The 25,732-nt window shown below is 44.4% G+C and overlaps 1 protein-coding gene across 1 annotated transcript in view; it reads right to left on the bottom strand.

The window, feature by feature from the left end:
- The window catches only part of BTBD3 (BTB domain containing 3), a 66,973-nt gene extending 50,440 nt beyond the window's left edge, over positions 1-16,533 (bottom strand). The window contains exons 1-3 of the mRNA XM_030196333.1: positions 16,434-16,533; positions 15,889-16,068; positions 9,897-10,000 (exon numbers count right to left, since the gene is read on the bottom strand). The gene's annotated coding sequence lies outside the window, so the exon portion shown is untranslated. The remainder of the gene's footprint in view (positions 1-9,896; positions 10,001-15,888; positions 16,069-16,433) is intronic.
- Positions 16,534-25,732: the final 9,199 nt, after the last annotated feature.

Here is a 25,732-nt window from a genome sequence, read left to right as displayed (position 1 = left end):
CTGTCCTTTACCCATGTAGAGAACCAGAACACAGAGATTTCAAGGGGGCGTAGTCTGGGCACGGACTGAGCGGACTGAAAAAGTAAATGCATAAAACAAGAACAAACGGAGGAAGTGACGTCGGCGAACAGAGATGGCCGCTTGATAGCGAAGCTCTGTACAGGCTACAGCAATTTAGCGGTTTTTCCCCTCGGAAAAAGCAGTGCTATATGAGCATTTAAACGGAAAAATAAAGGCGAGAGAATGGCAGCAAGGAAGAGACTCGCAAAACTTAAATTCACCGCGGAGAACCCGGGGACAGGGAAAAGTGCAGGAACAAAGATGGCGCCCGGAGACTTGGACTCGGCGCTGGATCCTGAGGAGCTTAATGTCCCCGAAGGTGAAACCGGCAAGCTGGATGTGGCTCGGTGGTTCAAAGAACTGAAAGCTGAGATGATAGCCACCAGATGAAGTATTGAAACGGCGGTAGGAGAACTGCACGAGGAGATGAAGGAGATTGGCAACCGCATGGCGGAAACGGAGGAGAAGGTTGACAACATGGAGATGGATGTGCGGAGCTTGCAGGTGGCGCTTAAAAAAGAAAAACAGTTGAGAACAGACCTGGAAACGCAGATGGAAGATCTAGAAAACAGGTCTCGCCGCTGCAACTTACGCTTTAAAGGGATCCCCGAAGAAGAGAAGTTTAAAGATGCAACTAAGGTCGCACAAGAACTGTGAGAGTTTCTTTTGGGGCCAAACAATGAAGGAAAAGACAACCCAAATCTGACAAGAATAAAAGTGGACAGAGCACATCGAAGTCTGGGCCCACAGAGGGGAGGGCCAACCCAGAGACATTATAGCTTGCTTCCACGATTACAACATTAAGGAAGAGATTTGGAGAAAAGCCAGAACCAAGGGTGAGTGGTCCTGGAATAATTGCCAACCAAAGGTTTTCCAGGACCTAGCAGGAAAGACACTACAGAGACGGAGAGAGTTTAAAGAGGTCACGCAGTACCTCCAAAAGGCTGGCCTGAGATACCGATGGTTATTTCCGTTTGGACTACTGATCACAGTGGGAGACAAGTCTCGACGACTCCAGACGCCCGAGGGAGCCTGGAATATACTGAAAGAGATGGGGTGCTCAGATCTACCGAATGAGGAAGTTACAAGACACTCACAGAGGAATGGAGGGTCCCCCAGAGAGAGATCCGGCTGGCAAAGAGTGGAAAGAGAGAGGAGAGGGTCCCAGTCGACAGTGACCTGATCTGGACATGGAACTGGAGAACGGGTTGCTCTTGTGTAATTTCATATGATTTCAACACTGCATGAGGGTTGTATTTAGAGGGAAAATGTGAGGTTTGGGGATAAAGATATCAGACCTAAATAAGGAAATGTGAGGGTAATCACAGGAGGGGGGGGGGAGGGAAAGTGGAAGGGGTGATACTTAAAGAGGAGATCTCTGGCGGGGCGCACTTCCGCAGGGATTTAACTGGCTGGGAGGGATCAAGGCCGGTTGGAAAGGATTAATAGGGGGGGTTCAGGTTGGGGTTTGGAATGTTAATGGCTTAAATAACCCAGGGAAACGGAGTATTGTTTTCAGGGAACTTCGTAAATTGAATTGGGATGTAATTATGCTACAGAAGACCCACATAAGAAAGCAGGAGGAACTGTTAATTAAAAGCAAGGGGCTAGGTGAATGCTGGTTATTGGCAGATACCAAAGGTAGTAAAACAGGGGGACTGGCAATTTATATTAAAGAAAGATTGCAATTTAAGGTGCAAGAAGTGTGTAATGGTCGGGAGGGACGGTGGTTGGCAGTTAAGGGCATGATAAATAATAAAGCTATTACAATCATTAATGTGTATGCACCCAACGTGGGGCAGGGGGCCTTTTTTGAATCACTGAGTTCAGACTTGCAACGGTTTGGAGGGACCCAAATAGTGCTGGGAGGGGACTTTAACTTCCCGGCAAGTAAGTTGGATCACTCCAAAGGAAGGGAAAGAGACACACAGTATATAAGAGGAAAGTTTTCTAAACTAATGAAAGAGCTAGACTTGGTGGACGTCTGGAGGTTGCAACATCCAGAGCAAAAAGCATTTTCGTTTTTCTCCTATGCCCAGCAGACCTATACTAGAATCGACGCGATTTGGTGCAGTCGCTCAATGTGGGGAGACATGAGGGATTCAGATATTGACATTATGCACATTTCAGATCACGCTCCGGTGTGGGTGTCCTTGAGGGGGTGGGGAAGAACTCCAAGGAAAGCAGTATGGAGACTTAATGAATCGTTGCTGGATACTGAGGAGGAGTGTCAGGGGGTGAGAGATATAATTACGGAATATTTAAAATATAATGATAATGGAACAGTTACGGATGGGATTTTGTGGGACGCTCTTAAAACAGTGATTAGGGGGCATCTTATAAAGAGGGGAGCCCAGCGCAAGCGAGAAAGGGCAGCACAGGAGATGAATATTAGACAGAACTTGGTAAGACTGGAAACAGCTCATCAGGAGAAGGGGGATGCACAATCACTACAGGAATTGCAGAAAAGTAGAGCAGAATTGAGCAAAATACAAGTGAGAAAGATGGAATACGCTAGAAGCATGATGCAACAAAATTTTTTTTGAATTCAGTAATAAAGCAGGGACCCTGTTAGCCAGAGGGTTAAGGCAAAGGCAAATCAAGACGACAATAACAAAACTTAAGGGTACGGGAGATAGGGAGGTCTACTAAGATGACGAGATAAGGGCCCAATTTGTACAATTTTATAGGACGCTGTACACTAAAGGAGTTCAGGCCCCCCAGAGGGTGGTACGGGACTACCTGGAAGAATTGGATCTAAAGAAAGTAACAGAGGCTCAAAGGAGGGATTTAGAAGATGTAATAATGGTAAAGGAAGTAGTTGGGGTCATCAAAGGGTTAAAAGGAGGGAAGACGCCAGGATTAGACGGGTATACGGGGAAGTTTTATAAGATATTTGGGAATGCCCTAGCCCCACTGCTGGTGAGGGTGGGAAATGCATGTTTTGGGGGGAATGGAGTACCGCCAAGCATGCATGCGGCGGGAATCACGGTAATATTAAAACCAGGGAAAGACCCAGCAAATTGTGGGTCTTATAGACCTATTTCGCTGCTTAATATAGATATTAAAATTCTGGGTAAAGTTATGGCCAACCGATTGAGCAAAGTTCTGCCACACCTTATTCATGAGGACCAGTCAGGCTTTATCACTAATAGACAGGTAGCGGATAACATATGTAGGACCTTGAACATAATGTGGGGGGCTCAAAGAAGGGGGGACTCATCGGCGCTCCTCACCATAGACGCCGAGAATGCGTTTGATCGGGTGGAGTGGGACTATCTATGGGAGGTGATGAGAGCAATGGGGATAGGCGGGGTCTTTGTTGAGTGGATAAAGGGGCTATATGCGGCACCGGTGGCACAGATTATAGTTAATGGGGGGTACTCGGAACAGTTTGGTATTCAGAGGGGCACGCGCCAAGGCTGCCCTCTCTCACCCCTACTATTCGCGATATCCATTGAACCACTAGCCCAGAAGATTCGTCTCTCAAGGGATATTAAGGGAATTCGGTTAGGGGGGCATGAACATAAAATCGCATTATTTGCGGATGATATACTGTTTTACATTTCTTCCCCAACATTGACGATGCCCAACCTAGTAAAAGAATTGAATTTGTATGGACAGATATCAGGCTTTTCGGTAAACTATGGTAAGTCTGAATTTATGGGCATTACTATTTCGGAAAAAGAATTAGAATGTGTAAAAGAGGCATTTCCCTTCAGAGTGACGACCACGAGTTTTAGGTACTTGGGTATCTTAATCACCAAGAACTTAAATCAATTATATGCATTCAACTATACACCATTACTCCAAGAGGTGCGGAGAGATTTGCACAGATGGCAGGCGGTGGCTGTCATGGTGGGGGCGGATCGCAGCAATAAAAATGAACATTCTACCTAGGCTGCTCTTCTTGTTCCAAACATTACCGATAGATGTCCCAAGGGGGGAGCTATCTAGGTTACAATCAGATCTGGGAAGGTTTGTTTGGGAGGGGCGTCAGGCCCGGCTGTCTAAACAGATTATGTGGCGGTCGGTAGAGGATGGGGGGAGAAATATGCCAAATATCTTGTGGTATTATTGGGCGGCTCAGATTCGGCAAATAGCAGTATGGTGCAAGGTAGACTTGTCCCCGGTGACCAGACTGGAATAAGTTTTTGTCCTTGAGGGGACACTGGAGGGGCTGCTGTGGGCATCCCATTCGATTCAAACATACAGAGGTTTAACGCTAAATCCGTTTGTTTCTCACCTCCTGACACTGTGGGGACAATTAAAATTAAAACTGAGGGGGACAAGGAATAGGTCAACGTATGCCTGGCTGACCCAAGACCCAGGATTCCCGGGGGGGGGGGGGGGGGGGGAAGCAGGGTATATGGAGATTGGTTCCAAAGGGGGCTAATTAGATTCCGGGACCTAATAACTGAAGGGAGGTTGAAGACATTCCCGGAATTACAAGAGTACTATGGGATTTCGGAGAAAGATGGGTATGCTTACATACAGGTTAAACATTATATATTGAAAGAAAAATGGACAAAGATAGACCTTACGAGTGAGGAGCAGTTTGAAGATATTTGGGGGGCCATAGATAGAGAAGGTAACGGAATTTCGAAGATATATGGCCATTTAAGAGGGAGGAGGTCAAATAAATTTCAATACATGTTGGCATGGGAGAAGGACATGGGGCAGAGCCTCGCAGACTCGGAATGGAAGAGGGTTGGGATAGAAGCTAAGAAGGCATCGGTATGTGTGCTGGTGAAAGAAAATGCATACGAGGTTCTGAGTAGGTGGTACTACACGGCAGACAGAATGAAAAGTATGTATCCGGGGGCTTCAGACATATGTTGGAGGTGTGGGAAAGGGAAAGGCACTTTTTACCACACATGATGGGAGTGCGCAAGAATACAGATCTTTTGGAGGACATTAACAGGGGACTTGACCCAAGCTTTGGAAGATCCATTCCCTTATGACCCGAAATGGTGCCTGTTGGGCTGGGGTAACCAAAAGGGGCAGAAATGGCAACGCAGGCTCAAGAGGATGAGCCTGGCAGCAGCGAAGTCCACAATTGCAAAGCACTGGAAAAAGGCATTGGGACCTTCAAAGTTAGATTGGCAGACAAAATTGAGGGTTCTCGCTATATTAGAACAATTAACAGATAAAAGGCAGGGAAAATATAAGCAAGAAGCAAAGGAGTGGTCTCAATTGAAGATACTCCTGGGGGATGACACGAGCTGAGGGAGTGGGGAGGGGAGGGGAAGGGGGGATTAATTCACAAAGTTTGAGATGGTTCAATGTTAGTGAAAATTGGTGTGTGAAGCGGACGGGGCCTCAGGCCTCGGGATGGAGAAGTTGTGTATTTCTTGTGTTGGTTGATTTCTAATAAAGACAATAAATTAAAAAAACAAGAACAAACACGTAGTTTAATAAACTTCCATGCTCACTTCTGCGCTTGCCCCGAGGAATGCACGAATGCCTGTGACCTGACCAACTGGACATGTACAGCAACACCGCTTCAAAAATTCTGTGAACACTTATTTCACCGGGCCCCTCTTATATCTGCAGCTTTTAAAAATACAGCATACGCATGTGTAAGTACTGCTAAGTACAAGCGTATGATCTGGAATTAGCTGCAGAAAAAAAGAGCAACAAAAAAAACCCCTCCAAAACCGGAGAAAAAAGTTGCTCACCAAAAAAAGTGGAGAAACAATTAGCCAAAACCCACGCAGTCTGTTTTAGTTATCAAAAAAAACCACACAGAAATGTCCATGTCAAATCCCCAAAGTTCCAACAAACACTGCTGGTAGTTCATCAAAATAAAGTCCCACAAGTACTTAGCTTAACTGGATGGCATCCTTTCCTAATACCAGATCATCAAATTGCTACTGTTCCAGTGCATAAATGGGTTGCAATGGATGAACAAATTCCAGCTGTCCAAAACCCCGACAAAGGCCACTTGTTTCGTGAACCGGTTGCTTCAGGAGGAGGCACTAGAACTTAGAAATTAGCACCTACATGTGCAAAGCCCCAAGTGATACAAATCTACACATGCACAAAGGGAGAGGCAAAATGCATATTCCAGCTGTGTGTGCTGACAAATGTACAATCCTGCCCTTACGCAAAATGTTTTAAACTGAAAATGCAGTTCTACTCTTAGAATATACAGGATGTGTGATGACTGCAAGGGATGGAGCCTTTTCCCAGAACAGTTTTGTTAGTCTCAATTGAGTTTATGACCAAGCTCAAGATTTATTGGTGCAACAGAAAACCACACACACAGGATTCCATATAAGACCTCTTGTGTGCAATAATTTTTTAGATGCCAACAAAGATAATCTTATAAAGAATTTGTGTGGAAAGCCTGTTTTATATGCAGAAAAGGATCTAATATAATAAAACGCACCGTGAACGTTCTAATGAGGACAACGTTCTGAAGTCAGTAAAACACTCACTGAAGGGTTCGTGGGGTTCGTGGCGTTCATGTTGTGAAGCCAGCAAGCCAGGCAGCCAACCACGTCTCTGCCCCGCCCCTGCCCCGCCCTCACGTCAAACGTTATGACGTGCTGAAGGAAGGGATATGTTGCCAAGCAATGGTAAAACACATAAGAGGCATGACGAACCAATCAGAAAAAGCAAACTCTACCAACGTTACCAAGCAACGAAACGCGACGTTACTAGGACCAATCAGAGACAACAACAAGGTAATAAGGGAGGAGCACTCACCACGAACACAACGACTCATTATCAGAAAAAAAAATAAAAAAGAACAAAGGACCGAACGGCTGATTATCTGTCCAGGAAGGAAAGCAGACGACCACCGCAACCTACGGGTATGTGTGAAAATATGTACTTTGCACGAGGCACGACAAAAACAGCCCCTCACCATCTGGAACGTGCCAGCCCTGAAGAAGGTGCCGCCCAACTGGTAGGCTTACCCGACAGCCAACTAGAACGAATAAGCGACCGAAGCACGTAAAACAGTAGGGAAACACGCGGAGCGTGTTTCCCTACTCCTAACCTGCCTACAAATTGTTGAACACTGGCTGGAAAACACCAGCCGCACACCCAGAAACCCCCGTTCAACACAAACCGACACCCTCCCCCCCCCCTCCCTCCTCTGGCTCCTTTACCGAACCGGCTGAGAACGTGCCCAACCATCCTCAGACAATCTCCCGATGTCGGGGATTCCCCGAAAACACAGTACACTACGGCGCTACTCCCCTTACCGCATTCCTCTTCAAAATCACTCTGCCCCCTTTAACGAACCGGCTGAGGATGTGCCCAACCATCCTCAGAAAATCTCCCGACCTCGGGGATTCCCCGAAAACACACTACAATACGGCGCTGCTCCCCCGTGGCGCATTACTCTGGAAAAAAAAAAAATCAATCCCCCGACGGGGATAATCTGCTCCTCTCAAGCTTACCACCATAAAAAAAAAAAAAAAACCAGCTTCAGCACAAAAAAAAAAAAACCAGCAAGGGCTAACCCCCTTGCAAACACATTTACAATAAAAGTCCCCCTCCACAAACCTCCCCTCCACAAAAAACCACACAAACAAACAAACAAAAAAAAAAACCCAAGAAACAATAACCACCCTCAAAGCAACACAACAAACCATCACAGTTTACCAGCAGAGCACATACCCCAACCCCCTACCCCCCCCCCCCAAAAAAAAAAAAAAAAAAAAAACCTTACTGACACATTGTAACCACATCAAACAGAAAAAATAACTTTAAGAAAACCACATGCTAGCGCCCGTTTCTTTTGTTTCGGAAACGGGCCTTTTTTACTAGTTTTTTATAAAACTGTGCTACCACATACACATGTAAAAACTACACACATGAAAAGTGTGTGCCATTAGGTGATCTGCATGTAGGCAGTCCTAGGGGGTGTAATTTGGAGAAGTAGAGATGAAGTTGTGAAGTACTTGCATATTACAGTGGGGGAAATAAGTATTTGATCCCTTGCTGATTTTGTAAGTTTGCCCACTGACAAAGACATGAGCAGCCCATAATTGAAGGGTAGGTTATTGGTAACAGTGAGAGATAGCACATCACAAATTAAATCCGGAAAATCACATTGTGGAAAGTATATGAATTTATTTGCATTCTGCAGAGGGAAATAAGTATTTGATCCCCCACCAACCAGTAAGAGATCTGGCCCCTACAGACCAGGTAGATGCTCCAAATCAACTCGTTACCTGCATGACAGACAGCTGTCGGCAATGGTCACCTGTATGAAAGACACCTATCCACAGACTCAGTGAATCAGTCAGACTCTAACCTCTACAAAATGGCCAAGAGCAAGGAGCTGTCTAAGGATGTCAGGGACAAGATCATACACCTGCACAAGGCTGGAATGGGCTACAAAACCATCAGTAAGACGCTGGGCGAGAAGGAGACAACTGTTGGTGCCATAGTAAGAAAATGGAAGAAGTACAAAATGACTGTCAATCGACAAAGATCTGGGGCTCCACGCAAAATCTCACCTCGTGGGGTATCCTTGATCATGAGGAAGGTTAGAAATCAGCCTACAACTACAAGGGGGGAACTTGTCAATGATCTCAAGGCAGCTGGGACCACTGTCACCACGAAAACCATTGGTAACACATTACGACATAACGGATTGCAATCCTGCAGTGCCCGCAAGGTCCCCCTGCTCCGGAAGGCACATGTGACGGCCCGTCTGAAGTTTGCCAGTGAACACCTGGATGATGCTGAGAGTGATTGGGAGAAGGTGCTGTGGTCAGATGAGACAAAAATTGAGCTCTTTGGCATGAACTCAACTCGCCGTGTTTGGAGGAAGAGAAATGCTGCCTATGACCCAAAGAACACCGTCCCCACTGTCAAGCATGGAGGTGGAAATGTTATGTTTTGGGGGTGTTTCTCTGCTAAGGGCACAGGACTACTTCACCGCATCAATGGGAGAATGGATGGGGCCATGTACCGTACAATTCTGAGTGACAACCTCCTTCCCTCCGCCAGGGCCTTAAAAATGGGTCGTGGCTGGGTCTTCCAGCACGACAATGACCCAAAACATACAGCCAAGGCAACAAAGGAGTGGCTCAGGAAGAAGCACATTAGGGTCATGGAGTGGCCTAGCCAGTCACCAGACCTTAATCCCATTGAAAACTTATGGAGGGAGCTGAAGCTGCGAGTTGCCAAGCGACAGCCCAGAACTCTTAATGATTTAGAGATGATCTGCAAAGAGGAGTGGACCAAAATTCCTCCTGACATGTGTGCAAACCTCATCATCAACTACAGAAGACGTCTGACCGCTGTGCTTGCCAACAAGGGTTTTGCCACCAAGTATTAGGTCTTGTTTGCCAGAGGGATTAAATACTTATTTCCCTCTGCAGAATGCAAATAAATTCATATACTTTCCACAATGTGATTTTCCGGATTTAATTTGTGATGTGCTATCTCTCACTGTTACCAATAACCTACCCTTCAATTATGGGCTGCTCATGTCTTTGTCAGTGGGCAAACTTACAAAATCAGCAAGGGATCAAATACTTATTTCCCCCACTGTATATAAAAATACACCAGGTACACACTTGAGTTTACACTCTCTTTGGGGCAGAGGTAAAATTTGTGGGGCTCGATCTGGGAGCCTATTTTATTGATAATCCTCTAAGTGCGCTGGTACTCATCTTTCGGTTACTTATTGTTGTGCAATTCATTTCCCTTTCTATTGCACTCCATCATATTGGATGTGTGTTATTGTGGAAACACTCAAAGTCTTTCCTTTATGTATATAGCTACAAATACCATCTCTGTAAACTGTAATGAAGGGCTGTATAACAAATACATTGAAATAAAATCAATAGACAATTTTTACTTACCATGTTGTCTTAACTTTTCACGTGTCTATTTAAATAGCGAAACAGCAAGGTACATAATAGCTCTGTGCGATTCCCACTCCCAAGCACATTCTTTGATTTAGAGTCTGTTAAGCCAATTAAGAGAAAAGGAAGTTAATTTTTCATTACAAGGCTTAATTGAGGATTTTGAACAACTAACTGTAACTTAGCAATCGATTACCGTATATACTTGAATATAAACACTGATTTTTTTTTTTAGCCACAAAAAGCATAAAAAAATTACATCTCTGTTTATATGCAGGCCTACCCTCCGTCCCCAATGTCCAGTATTCCTCCCGTGGGAGGAATCCCCAAATGGCTGCTGCAACCTCCAGAGGCAACTTCATGAGACTGCCACTAGAAATAAATTTATTTGTACATTATAAAACTTATATTCTGCATTATCCATCATTCTAAGAAGATTATGTAAAACAGAACACAAAATACAATGTAGGAAAATCACAGGAATGTGTTAGAACAAGATGTGATTCCATGTATCTTACATTAAACATTTAGTGACAGATACTCAGGTATTGTTATGCTATTAACAAAATTGTAAGTTTGATGTTACACTGTACCTCCTGTACACCAACTTGGGTGAATCTTTAATAAATCTAAATAAATAAATACACCAGCTCTGGTAACTGGTGCAAATATATGGATACAATCTACCTGACCGTGCATACTTTGCACCATTGATTTGCCTAAACTCCATCCCAGCATATACTTACATGTGTCATTCAAGGAGATGCTATTTTGTCATTGTGTACACTTTTAAATGCATAACCCCTCCAGCCAGCCATACCCAGCTGTTCTCTTCTCTCCCCTGCCTTCCATACCCAGCGATTCTCCTCGCTCCCCTGATTATCTCCGTCGAAGCGGCCACGTCATTGAAAACCCTGCCCGTCTCTAGCCTTCTCTTCGTGAGTTCGTTCCCTCAGAGTCCCACCCTCGCGGAAAGAGGAAATGACGTCAGAAGGCGGGACTCTGAGGAAACGAACTCACGAAGAGAAGGCTAGAGACGGGCAGGGTTTCAATGACGTGGCCGCTTTGACGGAGGTAATCAGGGGAGAGAGGAGAATCGCTGGGTGGCGCAGGCAAACGAGGGCAGTAGTGGGAGGTGAGGTAAATGGGGTAAGCATGGCTTGTGGCGCCCTCCTGCCATGCTTACCTCGTTTACCGGAGCCAGCTCGCCGTGCTGAACAAACGGCTCGCAAGATCTTTAAAAAATTAACAACCGGCTCTTACGGCAAGAGCTGTGCGTGGTTTAAAATGGCTGCAAGCTCCGCCTACTGGCTTCAGATTTAAGCCAGTAGGCGGAGCTTGCAGCCATTTTAGCTCACCCAAAACAAAGAACACTATTGAAAACAATAGCAAATTATAATTAGAAATAAGGGGCTGCCTACGCGTGGTCCATCTGTAAAAAGTGTAAAGTTGTTCCAGCTGGATAGGCAGTGCCTAAAAAGGTGGAGGATAAAAGGTTTGTTGTTTTTTTTTTTTTTTTACTTGACAGCTTTTTTATTTTCCTGAAAGCTTTCCATATCTAGATATATATATCATGAAATAAAATTCAATATCACTAAACCAGCTTAAAACATTATTGCCACTGGTAGAAACAGCAGTAATAAACTCTGTATTTTGGAATATATTGTAATTAAATGGAAGTAAAAGTTAAACTCTCCTTTCATTTGGGGCACATGGAATCACTTTGCAGAAGTTTACATTTTAGATACACAAATGGATTATTCTGTTTTAAGCATGTTTCAGTGACAAGTGGTTTTATAAGTCAAAATAATAAATAATAAAAATATTTAGTGTCATGCAGATCTCTCATTTGTTTAAACATACAATCTTTTTCGTTTGATGTACACAATTTTATTTTGGTTGAATGTTGACTCAGTATGATTTGACATGACTACCAGCATGTAAATGGCATGCTTCTATCCATATAGTATTTATTTATTCATGACATTTATATCCCACATTAGACTCAAGTTCAATGTGGCTTACAAACAAAGTGAATAAAACATAATAATGTACAGAATATAACACAAATTACAAAAACTTAAAGAAGCGAATTACTAGTTAAAAATATACAGCCAAGTGAGTTATGTGTTTGCTTTGAATATCAGGGCTATTATTAGTATTATATATGGATTATTTAAATTATACTGGGGTCAATTTTCAAAGCTTTTGAACGGGGAATTATATTAAGACTGTGGGGATGGTGAGGGGACGGGAAAATATTTGGTTGCGGGGAGGAAATGGGGACAAATTTTTGACCTTGTATCACTCTATAGTGAGAAGCCTCAGCAGCTGGCTCCTATATTGAAAGAAAATTCATCAAGGTCTGAAGTAGGTGATGGCACAACAGTAAGTCCACAGCATCAGCAAGCGGTCATGTTGAGACACAGAACCGCAACACTTGCAACAGCTAAAAGAGGAGCTGAGCACAAAGAAACCTTAGCAAGCAGTCATAAAGAGACAGTGGAAGTACATAGAGAGTAAACACAGTGATACATGGAGGAGTGAAGTCTGCAGAGAAAGAGAGAGATTGAGGATAAGCATGACGCCAATTAGTAATGCACGCAGTCAACTCAAATCTCATCACAAACATCTGCTGATGCCATGCTGGAAAATGGATTTGACAGTCACCAAAGAGAGCAAGCACATATGCAGCATTAACAGCAAACCAAGAGGCAGAAAGGCACATGACCAAGCTTCATTGTTAGATGACATCTCTTCCCCCCTCACTGAGGACTCAGAAGCAGTATTAAAACAATAAACAATTAACTGCTCTCTAAGGCTTATTTCACTTGCCTTTGCTTAAATAACAATGCAGTGTTCAATATGCAAATTTATAAATGAATTATTGTTAGTCACTTTTGACCCAATTCACCCTCTAACCTGGTTTCCATCAGATGTTTTATTACCTGGTACTTTAGTAAAGACTAGTAAGAAAGGCCCGTTTCTGAGGCCAATGAAACGGGCGCTAGCAAGGCGCTTTCATTACCATCCCCCTCCCCTTGTTGCTGAACTTACCCTCCGTGCTTGAGGGTGGTCGTGGGCGCTGCGCCCCGCGACGTAGAGAGTGGCTGGCTGGCTCCCTCGCTGCGTGTGACCTATAGCCTACCTGCCTCACACTCCCTCCGTTCATCCTCACGTAGTAGATCGATGTATGCCCCGCCCTCGCGTCAAACGTGATGACGTTGAGGGCACAGCAACGCGATTGGTCGTGTCATTGCTCCGCCCTCGACGTCATCACGTTTGACGCGAGGGCGGGGCAAACAGTAATGGGGATAAATTCCGATTTCTGCCAGCTCACAAACCGGAAGTTGCAGCTTCATTAGAACGTTGAGGTAGCGAATTATGTGCGGAAGGGGCGTGGCTGCAGGCGGGTCTATCAGTGAGAGTGAGTGGTGCCTAACTGACAGTGAGTAGCGACAGCCTAAATGCAGGGCTCCAGTGTTTCCCTGCCACAGAGTGAGCTTCAGAATGTTTGAGGTGAGAATTATTTATATGGATATCATACTATGTATGAAACCTGGGGATCCTTCTAGATTCCTGTTCGGCTCCTAAATCATAGGTACAATTGGCAATTAGGAACTCCTATTTCAAACTACATTTGCTAAGCAAATTACTTCCTTCATTACCAAGATGCAACTTCCAGAAAATTTTGCAAGCCATGAAATTAAGCAGATTAGATTATTGCAACATTACTTATTTGAGCCCACCAGCCTCTTGTAGCCAACCACTACAAACTGTGCAGAATTCCGCTGCACAGCTTTTATACGGGTTGACTAAATATGAACATATCACACCTTATCTTATGCAGTTGCCTGCTGCTTACGGCATTAAGTTTAAATTAACTCTGTTGGCTCATTTGGGGCTTTATCAGGACTCATTTTATTTCCATAATAACTTACAAACACTATGTACCATCCCCAGCCCTGCACTCTGCAAACACATGTGGACTTGTAGTACCTGATTTTTGGCATTTACAACTTGAGCAAACAAGGAAAGGGGTTTGCTCAGTGGCTGGAGCATACGAATGCAATAAATTGCCATTAGACAGCAAGGCAACTTGAACTCTTACGTGTTCACTGAAGCACCATTTGCTTTGCCTGGCTTATAATTTACCTCGACGTTTTAGCAGACCTGAACATTTTTTATATACCATTTTTCTTGGTTTTGAGCTGTTTGTATTTTGTTAGTTTTTATGATTATGTATGTACTTTTGTTCTCTGCCTTGGATAAAGGCGATTATAAATAACAGATCTAAATAAAACTAGGAAAAGAATGCAAGTTGTGATAGAAAAGTGAAGGGGAGGAGAGGAGAGCAGAGGTCAGGGAGAGACAGTGAAGGGACTGTACATAACAGAGGGAATTAAGCCAAAGTGACACAGAGGGCTGATGTGTTGCAAGTGGTGGCTACTGAGCAGAACAGGAAAGAAACCAGCAGCAGTAAACAATATGCATTCATGGCTGGAAGTTACTGAAAAAAGAAATACAATGAGACACCAATTGCTGGGGCAAGGGACAGAGGCACAGCATATAAATGAGAAAAGCAGGCAGCTGTTTTGGGTACTCAGTACAATGGCTCAATCACTGACTGCCTCACCTTGCAGGTTATTACAGTAAGACTATCATTGCTGACTAAGTGTCCTGTCCGCCTGTCCTTTTCAGGAAACATTGCTGCTGACCTAGTGCTAGTTCCTGGAACTTGTGGATATCTAACTGATTGGTGTAGGAAAATGATTGAGTTAATCATTTTAACATATACTAAACAAGTGTAGATAAGAAAAGAAACGGCTTCTGACCTTGTGTGTTACAACTGAATATTCTTAGATATGTTTTTTGGCTAGCTTGTAAAAACCTCCTAATGGTCTAAAACTGTAACATGTTCATTCAAGCTTAAAAGACATGCTTCATGTACAGCTGCACGTAGATGAGAGTCTAAAAAGGTATATAAGAAACGGGAAGGTATGGGGAGAGCAGACAACTTCATGAGGGTATGCTGGATTTGTCTCCTTGCAAGAAATAAAACTGCTTTAAGCCTGACTTGGTCTCGTGGTGTTCGTATCATTGGTAAAATTCTTTTAACAATTGGGCAGTTCTTCTTTCTAATGGTGTTAATAGCAGGACTCATAACCAAATGTTACTTTGGTTTTCCATCACCTAAACAGGTTAAAAGATTTAAAATGTTTAATTTTGTGTGGAACTCACTACCAAAGCCGATTCGTTTTCTATCAAACTATTTGAATTTTCATAAGAATCTCAAGATTCATTTATTGGAGAATATTTCTGATATTGGTCTTATAACTAAATTTGTATTGTAATTCACAGATTATTGGTCTGGTTAGCTTGATTATGTGATCCGCATAGAACTATTTTGGTTATTGCAGAATAGAAAAGTTGTATAATATAATATAACATAACATAACGACAAGAGCAGCCAACAGCCCTTACAGAGTATCTTGAATTGCAATGTAATTACTTGCCTTCCCAAATCAGAGCTCAAGGTGAGCCATGCCTCAGGTAAAATAAGTAGCTCCCTGATTATAGGAGGCAACAGAGGATAAACTGACTTGAATGAATGGGAGAGGTGGGATTTGAACTCTGGCTTCCTAGCTTTCCACCTACTGCTCTAACCTACCAGCGAGTTCTCCAGTGATGATATTTAAGCTGCGTCTGGAAGATCTTTAACTATAACGAAAAGGTACTGCTCGGCAGTTTATAGTTATGTTCTGAGTTTTATTTTCACTGCAGAAAGAATTTTAAAAAAATTCTACCTTTTAAAATTGTAGTACCTACAGATCATATGTTATACAAGAGGTGAAATGTATCACAGATTGTGGTTATTCAACATCTGCTATTACAGAGTGGGATGTATGCTGGGAAAAGGGGAGGGGGAGGAAAGAAAACTGAGAACAAAAGTTGCAAGCTCTTTTCTGCTCCATTCCAAAAGACTCACATTGCTGGTTTTTCTTTTTTTTCCTTGATCCTTTTGCAAGATTGAGGACGTTCTGCTTAGCCTCTCTTCCTTAGCAGTGATACTAGCTTGGACTAAACTGATGCTTCAGCTCCAGCACGTTTTTGCATTTCTGTTCTGAATGCAGCTAGGGTTAAGGAACTGAACGGAGAGTTGCCAGATCTGAAATACAAAATCATGTCAAAACTAAATATTAGAAAAAGTTACAGAATGTTATTAAATAAAATTATGTACATTGCAAACACAGAAATGTGGAAGTTGATTAAAATACATTTTAAAAACAATCCTGTGCTTTGTGAGCAACAGATCTGAAACACGAGATTATCGTGTAGTCATCTCAAAAGTGTACAGTGCAAAAGATACCAAAACATACTCACTCGGCTGTCCTCATACGCCTTGCAACCCTCCTCACATACATTCTAGGATCGGGAGATCATTCTCCCCTCCTCATGATCACTCCCTGTACCTTACACTCTCCTCCTTGTTAGCGATCCGGCACCTCCCACCATCCACGGTCAAGCTCATACCTGAGATCGCCCACGGCCAATCCCACAGCTTTTCTTCTCTTGTGTGCACCGTCCCATCCGCTATGACACAAGTGACAGTCTTCTCTTCTTCTGAGGCATCCTTACGGCGGAAGCAGGAAGTTGCATCAGAGGAGAGCACGGCGCTCGAGGAGTTTAGATTGAGAACAGGATCTGGCATGACGTCAAAAAGCTGAAGCCAATTAGATCATTTTCCCCTCTTCCCTTCGTAGCCGTCATCCCCGTACATCGAAAACAAAGCAAACAAACCTACGTGCTGCTTCATCCACGTTGTCGTTCTTTATTGTTGGTAGCATTTTTATTTGATCTCACTTATATTTTCAAAGATGCCGGCTTGTGCATCATACGGATATACACAAATGAAGTATTGGTTTAATCGGTTACAGTAGTAATTAGTTTTAAATCATGATCATTGTGCAATTTGGAGGGGCTGGTTATATGGACTTCCTCTATTTGTGCAGAGATGTTTCACCTAGTAAAAGACCACCAAAGCAGACGTGCTCAACCATCAGAGTTACTATTTATAATTATTTTTGGTTTTTTTTTAAACATTACTTGGGTTGAAACCTTGGAGCATTTAACATATGTGCATTATAACTTGTACCTTTTGTGGAATGCAGTGGTAGATTATAAACACACACTTGCTTTTTTTTTTTTAATTACTACGTTATTTATTACAACATGCACATCACTAGTATCCTTCCAATGATTTACAACAACTTTTAGTACCACTGTAATTAAAAAAAATCAAAAATACACTTTGTAGACTGTGGAATGGTAGCTGGAAGAATTAAGAACTTCCAAATAATGACCTTCAGTGACAAATTAATTATTCCTAAAATAGCTGTTATCCTTTGCCTTACATCCTTCCAATAGACTTGCAAATTGGACACTCTTGTATGAAATAAGTCAAAATTCCAACTGAACCCTTACAAAACCAGCAAGAGTTATTAGTTTCCTTTCTACATTTTTTTGTTTGTTTTAATGGGTGTTCATAGAGAACAAGGAAAAAGGAAAAAAAGTGACTGTGTGATTGATAATGAAAAAATGAAATGTGCACCATATAACCAAAAGGACACCCACTGAGCTTCTGTTAGGCTGTCTTGCAAATCTTTATTCCCACATGTGCTGCGTCCCAATACAAACTTTCTTGGTCATACACTGTATCCATTTATAAATTGCAGATGCTACATCAGATGAAGCCATAAGCTTCCCAAATAAAGCTGGAAGCCACCATTAAATTATCAACCTTTCCCAAATCCAGCTTGGAAGCATGAACAGCACTTTGCAACTGCAGCCAAGCAAAATACTGGGAGTCTGGCAGACCAAACTCCTCCTGCAGCATTTGAAAGGTTTTTAAATTCCCGTCATGTAACAGCTGCCCCCAAGAGCCATATCTGCTGCCTCTGCCAAACCAGCCAATGAACTGGATTACCTGCTAGCTGTATCTTTGGATTATAACAAATAACCAACACAGAAATCCCATTGGCATTCCCTCCACCTTCCTCCAGCTCCTCAAGCCTCTGGAAAGCAATCATAGTAGTCATTATAACAGGAAATCACTTTCCTTTAGAGTAGGTGCTTATCCCTGCCAGACAGGACAAGTTGGCTTATTATGCAAGCAGTGCTCTAGAAACCAATAACCACCCTGCCTTAGCTTGAAGGCATCATGATAATGATCAAAATTAGGTAAATTCCCCCCTCCCTCAATTCCCTAACATACTACATCTTCCACAGTGCAATCCTTGAAGAACAATTTAGCCAGAGAAATTTAAAAAAATAATGATTTCCAGATTCTTGTAAAAAGCTGCCGGGAAAAGTAATGGCAACATACTTAAAACATAATTAATTTTTGGCATTGACACCATCTTGATAGTCTCCATTCTACTCCACCAGGACAAATACAGTGGAAACCATGCCCCCACCAGTCCTTTCAATGAAGTTAGCAAGCAAGCTTATAATATTTTTGTTGGCAGTACCCTCCAAAGTGTTGCCATACCAAATTCTTAGATATTTAAAATAAAATGGCCTCCATTGAAATGGATACTTCATAATATCAATTTTAACAAGTAACCCCCCCCCCCTTGTTTACTAAGCCGCTCTAGCAACTGCTGTGTGCTAATGCTTCACTTTGAATGGGTTGTGTTGGCATTGCAGTGCGGCCGCTGCTAGCACAGCTTAGTAAACAGGGGGTAAGTTTGATAAGGGGAAACACTCCGCTTTATCCCAATTCACCCTCCAACCTGAAAATTTGCCAAACTGATCTATAATTACCAGCAACGAGGAAATAGATGCCACTGTAAGATCTACTAACAAATCATCAGCATATAATGATAATTTAATCTCAACTCTGGATTCAAACACTGACCCAAAACCAAACCATTCCATAAGAACTCTACAAACTAATCCACACATTACCATCAAACCCGCAGAAAAAGGAGGCTCGATGGTGGTTATGGACACAGAAAAATACATTGAAGAAGGGCACAGACAGCTCTCAGACAATACATACTACAGGAAACTAAGTGAGGATCCCACACAGGATTATACAAAGCAACTGAAAGACCTGATCAGAACATTTCCTAAACAAGTACAGCCACATCTGAAGAAACTCACACCAAACCAGCCTTCTGTGGGCACATTCTACATGCTACCCAAAATCCACAAACCTGGAAACCCTGGCAGACCAATCATATCGGGTATTGGCACACTCACGGAGGAAATATCTGGACTCATAGAGGGAATTCTAAAACCCCTCGTGCACAAAACAAACAGCTTCATACACAGACTTTCTGAATAAATTGAAAAACATCAAGCAATTACCACCAAGCATCCTTCTGGTCACGATGGATGTAGAATCACTATACAGCAACATTCCCCATGCAGATGGCATAGCTGCATGTGAGAAACTCCTAAAAACATCCACACTGGACCATCAATACTCACCAGAAACCATTACAAAACTAATCAAATTGACTTACCTACCTACCTCCTAGCCCATCAGCCATTGACTTACCTAATCACCAACCCAAAACCTAGCGTCAAGCCCTATCTATCTGCTTAATATCTCATTCATTACATAGGCACCCATTAACACTTGTTAACTGCTTAACACCTCATTCACTATACAGTCACCTGTTACACCTCAGTCACCACCTATGGCCCCTGTCCATGTTCTCTTCCTTGCCCTGTCCCTTCCTAATCTTCTTTCCCCCCCCACTCCCACTGTCTACCATTAGAACTACCTGCTGCCCTCCCACCCTGCCCGCCACCGCAATACCCTATTCACCTCCATCCCTCACCTCACCATCCCTCTTGTCCCCATCCTCCTTTCTAGCTCTCAACCTTCGGCACTTCCTTCCTGCCATTAACCCATCCCCTTTCCTCCTAAGTACACCCCGTCTTCGTCGCCTCTGTCGCCCGACCTCCCCACCCTCCTCCGCACTCTCTTGCTCCTCCTCCTGCTATCCGCGGGAGACATTAACCCTAATCCAGGTCCCCCTCACCTGTCCCCGTCCTATCCCTGCGAACGATCCCGGGACGTCTCCAATCTCGTCTCTATTCCCCTCCTTCCCCCCTTCTCATGCGCTTTGTGGAATGCCCACTCAGTCTGCAACAAACTGCCTCTCACCCACGATCTCTTTATCTCTCGCTCCCTTCAACTACTCGCCCTAACCGAAACCTGGATCTCCCCGGAAGACTCTGCCTCAGTTGCAGCCCTCTGCCATGGGGGCTATCTCTTCTCCCACACGCCCCGCCCAGTTGGCCGCGGCGGAGGTGTTGGGCTATTACTCTCTCCCTCCTGTAGTTTCCAACCCCTCCACCTTCCGCAGTCTCACTGCTTCTCATCCTTTGAAGCCCATTCCACCTATTACCACTCAGAGTGGCAGTCATTTACCGCCCCCCTGATAAATCCTTCCCTTCCTTCCTTACCGACTTCGATGCTTGGCTCTCTGTCTTTCTTGACCCCTCATCTCCGTCCCTCATTCTCGGAGACTTTAACGTACATGCTGATGACCTATCTGACCCCCATGCTTCTAAGTTCCTCACCCTAACATCCTCCTTCAACCTCCAGCTGTGCTCCACCACCCCTACTCACCGTGACGGCCATTGTCTTGACCTCGTCCTCTCCTCCTCCGGCTCACCCTCCAATTTCCACGTCTCAGCTCTTCCTCTCTCCGACCATCACCTGATCACATTCACACTTCTTCAACCTCCCCCCTTCACCCAGTCCAACTTTAACCACCACCTCCAGGAACCTCCAGGCTATTGACCCCTCCACCTTATCATCTACTATCTCTAATCTCCTCCCCTCCATCACATCCTCCGCAACTGTCGACAAAGCGGTCTCCGCTTACAATACCGCTCTCTCCTCTGCATTGAATACCCACGCACCTTCAATCTCCCGTCCCACAAAACGCACCAATCCCCAGCCCTGGCTGACTCCTTGCATCCGTCACCTTCGCTCCTGCACCCGATCCGCTGAGCGCCTCTGGAGGAAATCTCGTACCCTTTCAGACTTCCTCCACTACAAATTCATGCTATCCTCCCTCCACTCCTCCCTATTCCGTGCAAAACAGGACTATTACACCCAATTGACCAATTCTCTCAGCTCCAACCCTCGTCGTCTCTTCACCACCCTTAACTCCCTCCTAAAAGTGCCCCCCGCTCCTACTCCCCCCTCTCTCTCTCCTCAATCACTGGCCGACTATTTCCGCGACAAAGTGCAAAAGATCAACCTTGAGTTCACGACCAAGCCACCACCTCCTCTTCACCCTTTAACCCTCTCCCCCATCCAACCTACCCAGGTCTCTTTCTCCTCCTTCCCTGAGATCACCGAGGATGAAACTTCCCGCCTTCTTTCCTCCTCGAAATGCACCACCTGTTCCTCTGATCCCATCCCCACCAACCTACTCAACACCATCTCCCATACCGTCACCCCCGCCATCTGTCGCATCCTCAACCTCTCTCTCTCCACCGCAACTGTCCCCGACACCTTCAAGCACGCCGTTGTCACACCTCTCCTCAAAAAACCTTCACTTGACCCTACCTGCCCCTCCAACTACCGCCCCATTTCTCTTTTACCCTTCCTTTCCAAAATACTTGAGCGCGCCGTTCATAGCCGCTGCCTTGATTTTCTCTCCTCTCACGCCATCCTCGATCCACTTCAATCCGGTTTTCGCCCTCTGCACTCGACTGAAACGGCACTCTCTAAAGTTTGCAATGACCTGCTCCTGGCCAAATCCAGAGGTCACTACTCCATCCTCATCCTCCTCGATCTTTCCGCCGCGTTTGACACTGTCAATCATGACTTACTTCTTGCCACGCTGTCCTCTTTTGGGTTCCAAGGCCCTGTCCTCTCATGGTTCTCCTCTTATCTCTCCCACCGCACCTTCAGGGTACACTCCCATGGATCTTCCTCCACTCCCATCCCACTATCTGTTGGAGTTCCCCAGGGTTCTGTCCTTGGACCCCTTCTCTTCTCAATCTACACCTCTTCCCTGGGCTCGCTGATCTCGTCTCATGGTTTTCAGTATCATCTTTATGCTGATGACACCCAGCTATACCTCTCCACACCTGACATCACGGCGGAGACTCAGGCCAAGGTATCGGCCTGTTTATCCGACATTGCGGCATGGATGTCCAACCGCCACCTGAAGCTGAACATGTCCAAGACTGAGCTCCTTGTCTTTCCTCCTAAACCCACTTCTCCTCTTCCTCCACTCTCTTTCTCTGTTGATAACACCCTCATCCTCCCCGTCCCATCTGCCTGCAACCTCGGAGTCACCTTCGACTCCTCCCTCTCCTTCTCTGCGCATATCCAACAGACTGCAAAGACCTGTCGCTTCTTCCTCCTCAATATCAGCAATATTCGCCCTTTCCTCTCTGAGCATACCACCAGAACTCTCGTCCACGCTCTCATTACCTCTTGCCTCGATTACTGCAACTTACTCCTCACCGGCCTCCCACTCTGCCATCTATCCCCCCTTCAATCTGTTCAGAACGCTGCTGCACGTCTTATATTCCGCCAAAACCGTTATACTCACACCACCCCTCTCCTCAAATCACTTCATTGGCTTCCGATCAGATATCGCATACAATTCAAGCTCCTCCTCCTTACCTACAAATGCACTCAGGCCGCGGCTCCTCACTACCTCTCCACCCTCATCTCCCCCTATGTTCCCACCCGCAACCTCCGCTCACAGGACAAAGCCCTTCTCTCAGTACCCTTCTCCACTACTGCCAACTCCAGGCTCCGCTCATTCTGCCTTGCCTCACCCTATGCCTGGAATAATCTTCCTTTACCCATACGCCAGGCCCCCTCCCTACCCATCTTCAAATCTCTGCTTAAAACTCACCTCTTCAATGCTGCCTTCGGCGCCTAACCGCTCGAGAAATATAAAATACCCCAATCTAACCACCCTATCAGATTAACTGTTCACTCGTCCTCTAGATTGTTCACTTGTCCTTAGTTTGTTCTCTTGTCTTTTAGATTGTAAGCTCTTTGAGCAGGGACTGTCCTTCTATGTTTGAATTGTACAGCGCTGTGTAACCCTAGTAGCGCTTTAGAAATGATTGTTGTTGTTGTTGATTTTAACTCACAACTATTTCCGCTTCAACAATTATATCTATCTACAAATCATGGGTACTGCAATGGGCACCAGGACAGCACCCTAATATGCCAACCTCTTTACGGCTGAGCTGGAAGAGACATTTCTGAAAACATACCAGACCAAACCCCTAAAATACTGCTGGTACATCGATTACATTTTTATGATTTGGACTGAGGGGGAAGAAACTTTGAAACAATTTTACAATTCCTTCAATACATACCATCCTACAATCAGATTCAAAATTGACTACTCCCCAGAAAAAGTTGATTTTTTGGACACCACAGTCTCAATCAGCGATGGCTATATACAAACATCCAAATACAAGAAACCCACAGACAAGTGCAGCTACCTCCACAACTCCAGCTTCCACCCTTCACATACAAAAAGATCCATTATTTACAGCCAAGCCACAAGATACCACCATATCTGCTCTGACCCAGGGGACAGAGACAGACACCTTAAAAGCCTGAGTGCATCCTTCAAACAGAAAGGCTACAACCCCAAAATAATCTTCAAGAATATTGCCTCCTCCCTCAAAACACCCAGGGAAAATCTGCTACAGTACAAAGAAAAAAAGCCACAGACAGAATCCCCCTTATAGTGACATACAACCCAGAGCTGGAAAAATTAAGAAAAATCATAAAAGATCTGCAGCTTCTACTCCAGGAGGATGAATTACTGAAAGAGATATTCCCATGCCCACCATGCTGGCCTTCCGACAGCCACCCAACTTAAAACACAAGCTAATTAGAAGTAAGCTCCCAACACAGACTCAAAAAGAAAAAAATGGCACACATCCTTGCAATATATCCAGCTGCAAACTATGCCAAAATATTTCACAGGACCCCACGGTCATTCACAAAGGAAAAATATTCAACATTAAGGAATCTTTCACATACTCATCTTCCAATGTGGTATATACAGTATCATTCAGTGTAAAAAATGCGACGAAGGCTGCTACATTGGAGAAACAAGTCAGATGCTAAAGAACAGATTTAATTTACATAGACACCATATGAATAATGCTAGTACCAATAAAGATGCCACGTCTGTGGGGCAGCACTTTACAAAACCAGAACACTGAACCAGTGATTTCATGGTAAGAATCCTAAAAGGGAACTTTAAAACAATACAGGAACGTAAGACCTTTGAAGTCAGAATGATTAAATATTTTGACACCCACCAGACAGGACTTAACAAAGATCTGGGTTTTCTAGCCCATTATAAACCATTCTACAAGCAGATTGAAAGGTTTATGACCACTTTTCTTTGGAACTCCAAAACTCCCAGAATCACACTAAAAAAGCTCAAAGCCCCAAAAGAAAAGCTTGGAGTATCTTTTCTAGATTTTCTGCTATATCATAAAGCATTTATCTCTTAAAAAGGTTGTCACTGGTATTCCTCTGAAGAAGAATATTCCCCTTTATGGCTTCAACTAGAATAATCCATACTTTCTCCAATACCTTTGTGCATACTTCAAAGCATGCCTATTGCCCCCTCTAAAATAGACAACCTTATCCTATATAATAATTCTCACCACCAATGTTCTAATGTGGGACTGCTTGTGTCCTTGGCTCCTGGAGTTGCTGAGCTAGGCTCCGTAGCCAGGATGACATCACTAACAGCTGATTTCCAGGCAGGCCTGCCTGGGAATCAGCTGTCAGTGCGCTGCTCCCTGCCACTTCGGAGCAAGTGGCAGGGAGCGGCACATCAAAAAAATACAAGCGCGGCACCACAGAACCCCCCCCCCCCCGGCACATCAAACACCCCCCCGGCACATCAACACCCCCCCCCCCCCCCCCGGTGCAAACCCCCTCACAATCCGCAGCTGCCAGTAGTAATGCTGTCCGGCCGCTGCTGCTTCTCATGTTGAGCAGCAGCGGCTGCTACAAAAAGAAAAGAATCAATAAATGTTTTTAAACCCAGCCCAAATCATTCGCAAAAGCCAGAGTCTTAAAATGCAGTCCTTGCAGCCGCTCCTCATCTCGCCTCCATGTCACTGCCCCTGGAGTAAGACCCTGGAGGAGCGCAGTGAAGTGACAGGCGAGAGGAGAAGCGGCTGAAGGGGAGAGGGAGGTGGGGAGGGGGGTCCTGAGACCAGAGAGGTGGGGGTGGGGCTCACACTCACTTACTGTCTCTCACATACACTCTCTGTGACACACTCCATCTCTCTGTCACACACACACAGTCTCACACACACAGACACTCTGTCTCTCACACACTCTCACACAAACACACACACACACACACGCTGTCTCTGTCTCTCTCTCATTCTCTCTATGACACACACACCCCATCTCTCACACACACTCTCTCTCTCAAACATACACACTCCGAGGAAACCCTTAATAGCGCCCGTTTCATTTGTGTCAGAAACGAGCCTTTTTTACTAGTAATTAATAATACCAAAATTTGTTTGCAGAACTTAGACAAACTCTCTGAACTACCTATCACCTCCTCATCACAAATAACTATATGGAACAACCCCAAATTCTTAATTAATAAGAGCATCTTTTTTGGAATATTTCGGCGAATTGTGGTATTTGGACTATTAAAAATTTTTGTCACCAAGACCAGAATAGCTTACTTTCTTTCCGGGACCTTCAAGCACAATTCAATCTTCCTGCCACACACTACTTTCATTGGTTGCAACTATCTCATTGTATT

This window comes from Microcaecilia unicolor, chromosome 3 (assembly GCF_901765095.1).
Source record: "Microcaecilia unicolor chromosome 3, aMicUni1.1, whole genome shotgun sequence".
NCBI classification, from domain to species: domain Eukaryota; kingdom Metazoa; phylum Chordata; class Amphibia; order Gymnophiona; family Siphonopidae; genus Microcaecilia; species Microcaecilia unicolor.
Note: the sequence above shows the minus strand (reverse complement) of the source record. Positions and strands in the feature narration are given on the sequence as shown.